The sequence below is a fragment of the Etheostoma spectabile genome, chromosome 2 (assembly GCF_008692095.1).
Source record: "Etheostoma spectabile isolate EspeVRDwgs_2016 chromosome 2, UIUC_Espe_1.0, whole genome shotgun sequence".
NCBI lineage: Eukaryota > Metazoa > Chordata > Actinopteri > Perciformes > Percidae > Etheostoma > Etheostoma spectabile.
The window spans coordinates 27,760,512-27,765,969 of record NC_045734.1 but is presented as its reverse complement, the minus strand read 5'-3'; the positions used below and the strand labels follow the sequence as shown (position 1 = coordinate 27,765,969).

The following is a 5,458-nucleotide window of genomic DNA, read 5'->3' as shown; positions in this document are numbered from 1 at the left end:
CCCCCCCCACAAAGGAAATGCATATCCCAGTAAACTTGATCCAAGAGCTTTGCCTGTGATCTGGAGTAAACCCGACAATTCAGAGGTGGGACTTGACCAATGGGGAGAGATTTAATCTGAGGAACCACCCTCAACTTCTTTGGGATGCCTTTGGGACGTGGTGAGGATTTCGGGACTGATTTCATGTGACTCCATCAGGGAGAAGCATGGATCCAGTCCGCGGTCAGCTGCAGTGGTGTTTTGGGTTTTTACTGTCTTTGTCTTATCATCTTTCTTAATTCTCAATTGAACTCTACCCGCTCTCCTTCCTCATCAAATCAAAGGACACGTTCTAACATCAGCCTAAACGTTAACTCCTGTCCACGCTGACGTACCGTCTCCTGGTGGCACACAGCAGTTGTCCGTACCGTCGCTGGAGCCAAGACGGCCCAGCACCTCGCTTCAACACACACATTTTACATGTGCATCTATTTTGCATGTAGTGGGTGCATAGTGTTTATTCTTTGGTTCTGAAATTGCAGTTTAATGTCACTTTGGTTTGTCTACACTAAAAGTGATGGTGACAGTGTGTGTGTGTGTGCGTGCGTGTGTATGGACCGCTTCCCCTCGGTTCCCCATGCACCTAGGTAATTAGTGTGTTCTTGGTAATGTAGTCTAATGGCTTCACAGGAACACTCTGAAATGCTGATGAACATCTGTTTGGCACCCAACTCTGCACACACTCTTTGTCTCCGCTTCTCTCTCTTTCTCCCATTCCCTGACAGAAACATACACTTCACGCTGCCTGCCGTCCAATCAACAGTGTGTGTGAGTGTGTGTGTCTGAGTCTAAGTAAAGCATGGAAATGTTACGTAGCTGAGAGAATGAGTCCAGCCGGGAAAAGGGCAAACACCTGCAGAACATTCCGCTTCACAGAGTGGCTTTAATTAGCATGTTGTACAGTTCTGTGGCTCAAACACACACAATTCTTCCAGGTCTTCATCTCTGCAGTGAAGATGAAAAGAGCCAGTCAGAGTTAAAACAAACACACACACATACACAGACACTCACACACACACACACTCAAACCAACCAGCTGAATTTATAACAGGTCAATGACAACATGGAGTACCATTTACATGAGAGCAGGTGGCTTGTGAATGCGTGTGTATGTTTCCGTGTGTGTGTGTGTGTGTTAATCCTTGTTAGGGCTGTGCAGTTTGCTACCCCTACCAAGGTCAGAGAATGTCTCAGTGCACCCTGGGAGAAGGAGCGACCTGTGTGTGTGTGTGTGTGTGTGTGTGTGTGTGTGTGTGTGTGTGTGTGTGTGTGTGTGTGTGTGTGTGTGTGTGTGTGCAAACCCTCCCCAGCTGGCAGAGACCCAGCCTGCTGTCAGTGTTGCCCCTTCTCCTGGGGACAGATCTTCTGACTGGCTAAAAACTAAACAGTGAATCTGACTCCTCTCTCTCTGTCTCTCTCTCTCTCTCTGTCTCTCTCTCTCTCTCTCTCTGTCTCACTCTCCCTCTCTCTCTCTCTGTTCCTCTCTTGTCTCTCCTCCTCCTCTCTGTCTTGTCTCCATCACTCTCCCTTCTTGTCCTCCTGTCATTCTCTCAAATGTTAGAAGGAAAACGAGTATGTGTGTGTGTGTGTGTGTGTGTGTGTGTGTGTGTGTCTGTGTACGTAAGCAGTGGTGGAATTTAACTAAGTACATTTACTCAAGTACTGTACTGTACTTCTTCTCCTTCTTTCATTGCTACTTTCTACTTCTACTCCGCTACATTCATCTGACAGCTTTAGTCACTAGTTACTTTACAAATGATCTAGTGTATAAAACATGCAGTAACGGATCTGAGTACTTCTTCCAACTCTGTATGTGAGTATGTTTGCATTTCCGTGCCATCACCCATCGTCGTGTCGAAAATCCACCAGTTTGCACGCTGCTTGTGACGTGAGGCAACACATACGTTTTACTATGACACTGCAAGACATTCATTCATTTTCCTTTCTCACTCTCAGACTGCAGCGTGGACAGATCAAGGGACGGTGGGATGGAGTGATGAAGGGGAAGAGAGATGCCAAGAGATGGAACCATGTGACGGCGGCGGCGCAAACAAGCTGCCTAATTGGGCACGGGAGGCCTCACAAGTTTGGTGGCAGAACACCTCAAAAACACTTTTCTGACATAAACACGTCCAGGAGAGGCACATTACAGGGGTGCGGATAATTACACGCAATTGTAAACACACACACACACACACACAGACACACACATTACGCCTATTCACAAACGCAAAGCAAAGATTTGATGGAGTCATACATGTGGATTTAATTAATTCTGTGAGAAACACACACAACAGCACACACAGGCCTGTTAACAAAGTGCAAAGACCGTACAAAGCAGGGAGACGGGGGGGTTGTGTCTTCCAATGACACATGCACACACACACACACACATAGGGACACACACAGGCTTAATATAATAGGAGTCCCTCAGATCTCAGAGCAGTTGCATTATTTAATAGCAGGACTAGGATAGCCTCCAGAGTGTGTGTGTGTGTGTGTGTGTGTGTGTGTGTGTGTGTGTGTGTGTGTGTCTGGCTCTACTTTTACAGCTATAAATACACCTGCATCAAAGACTCTCCCTGCTCTCTCCCTGTTCTCCTCTGTCTCTCTTCTCCATCTCTCTCCATCTGCATTGGAACTTGTTGCGCTCCGCAGTGATTCATCTACCATTTGAAATATTCCCCCCCACTTCCATCTTAATGGCACCTGGCATGAAAGCAAAACTCAGTATTACAGGATAATACAGGAAGGGAAAAGCCTGGGGTCACTGCCTGCTGTTTTTTTTTTTCTTATTCAAAAACAATTTATTCAAAGTCAAATGTATGGCATCCTCACACAAGGAGATGTGTGACTTCACCTCGGTCTCCTGTGAAATGGGTCGTTTTCTCGGCATCGCAAACAATCAAGTGGCTTTAAGAGGCAATGCTATATATGTCGTGTTCCTGTCACACCTACAGTGTATAACATCACTGCCACAGTTGCACCTATGATGGCCAGTCTGTGGGTATGTGTACAGTGGTTCTTGATAGGCTTACACTATCTGTTCGGCTGTTGTGACATACCCATCTGAACCAGCTGCACTCCACTCGCCTGTTCTGCCGAGCCCTGAAGCTGAACGCAATTGTGTTCATTTAAAGGCTGCTAAAATCAGAAATCCTGAATTGTTTGAATACTGAAGGTGTTTGTGCAACACTTAGCTTGAAACTTGCTCCCGTTTTCCCTATTCCTTAATTATTATGAATTATAATCAGTGGTGGAAGAAGTGTTCAGATCCTTTACTTAAGTAAAAGTACTAATACCACACTGTTAAAAAAATACTCTCTTAAAAGTAAAAGTCCTGCATTGAAAATGTTACTTAACCCACATGTTGTCCTCATGTTGTCCTACATCAATGTTGTTTTTAATTCCCCAATATAACATGATTGATTCCACACAACGCTCTTTGCCAAGTACAAATCTCTACTTTCATTCATTTTGGGGCGTCTTATTCAATGTTATTGCATTTGGAAAACAAAATGAAGTGTTTTTGAAATAATATTGAGTAAAAGTTGACATATTCCAGTCTGTGATTATCCATCAACATCCATTCCTTTAATTTTAGTCTAAATAAGTGCTAATTTTTGCTTTTCTAACTCAAACATTAGTTATAATTTCCTATAAATGAGGTTTATTGACCATATTGATAAATTCCAAAAATAACTGTAAAACTTAAGTTAATAAGTTAGTGTTGCGTAGTGTTAAATGTAAAAAAAGTGACAAACATTGAAAAAAAGGACAAATCAGTTTCATAATTGTATTTTGATTGATTTCATTTTCAAAAAACACCATATTTTTGTTGTGCTGCGCATTGCTGCTGATCCTGTTTTCACCCTGTGTGTTTACAGACTACAGAGTGAGACATCTCACTTCTACACTATCTTTGTTGGAAGTCGCACATGTGCAGCAGGTAAGTAATGATAACATCAGGTAGATAACTCTTTCTCCAGCTTTGTTCAGTCCAAGGCAGGATTAACTGGGAGACTTCTTCTAGACCAGGGCCACTTGTGGAATACCTGCAGAACATTGACAGGAAGTAGTTCTTTTGGAGATTATGGTGAACTAGTGGCTGTTGCAGCCATAAACAGGTAAAAAAAAAGGGCCCAACAGATTTCGTCGCTCTGGGCGGAGACCAGTGAAGTCTATTAGAAGCTCTTTTCCGGGGATGCTGAGCGTTACTATCCAGTCTCCAACTGAGTTTGAAGACGTAGATGTGACGTGGGCAACCTGTATGAAAGTTCTAAGTCTTCTGGTAGCTGTAGAAGAGAAATCTCAATTATTCCTAATCAGCAGAGACAGAGAGGTAGGAATATGTTAGGAGATGTCTCTGCAGGGTAACTCCAGAAAACTATAGCTAGACTATCTGTCACATCTGAGGACTATGGTTACCTGGTCTCAGATTCTGCCGGGTAAAACCAGACAGCTAGCTAGACTATCGTCCAATCGAGGACTATGGTTCCTGGTCTTCAGAATCTCTGGGGTAAAACCAGACGCTAGCAGACTATCTGTCCAATCTGAGGACTATGGTTACCTGGTCTCAGTCTCTGAGGGTAAATCCAGACAGCTAGCTAGACTATTGTCCAATCTGAGGACTATGGTTACTGGTCCTCAGATCTCTGCAGGGTAAACCAGACAGCTAGCTAGACTATCTGTCCAATCTGAGGACTATGGTTACCTGGTCCTCAGATCTCTGCAGTCGGTAAAATCCAGGCAGCTAGCTAGACTATCTGTCCAATCTGAGTTTTCTGTTACACAACTAAAACCACCTTTGAACGTACACGTTTCACCAAAACAAGTTCCTTCCTGGGGCTTTGTTGCGGAGGCACCACGGCTCCGTCCGGCGCTTAGCTGTCCAAGACGATTGTGATTGGTTTATAGAAATGTCAATAAACCAGAGCACATTTTCCTCCCATTCCCGGAATGCTGTTTGGATTGGCTGGACCCACCTCCACAGAACTGCGGAGGAAGGTCCGCCCAGCAATGAGAGACTAGATAACAGCTGACGGTGGATTGTCAGCGCTTTGTCAGCTCCAAAAACTGAAGAAACGGCAAGAATCCCAAAGTAAAAGCTCAGCGTGTCGCCTGTGACTCGTACAATACTGCGCTGCGTGCACACAGCAGGAACCGCCAGTTCCACGACACATTCCGCTGCATGGAATAGAAATCACCAAAGAGAAGACATTACCATGAAACAAAATACAATTACATTCCATAATGCCAGAGCATGTGTCATTTCATTTCATAATATAACCATTTAAGAACTTAAAGGTCTTAATGGCTTTTTGTATTAAATAAAATGGTGGATTATCAGTGAAATGCATTTGCAAAGTGCAGGACAGTTGGCTTGTTTCCTGATCATATGGAATTTTCCAAACCTTAC

At 44.0% G+C, this 5,458-nt stretch overlaps 1 long non-coding RNA gene across 1 annotated transcript in view; it reads left to right on the top strand.

Annotated features, from left to right (window-relative positions):
* The window catches only part of LOC116706985 (uncharacterized), a 15,826-nt gene extending 10,676 nt beyond the window's left edge, over nucleotides 1–5,150 (top strand). The window contains exon 3 of the long non-coding RNA XR_004336383.1: nucleotides 5,096–5,150. This is a non-coding gene — a long non-coding RNA (uncharacterized LOC116706985). The remainder of the gene's footprint in view (nucleotides 1–5,095) is intronic.
* Nucleotides 5,151–5,458: the final 308 nt, after the last annotated feature.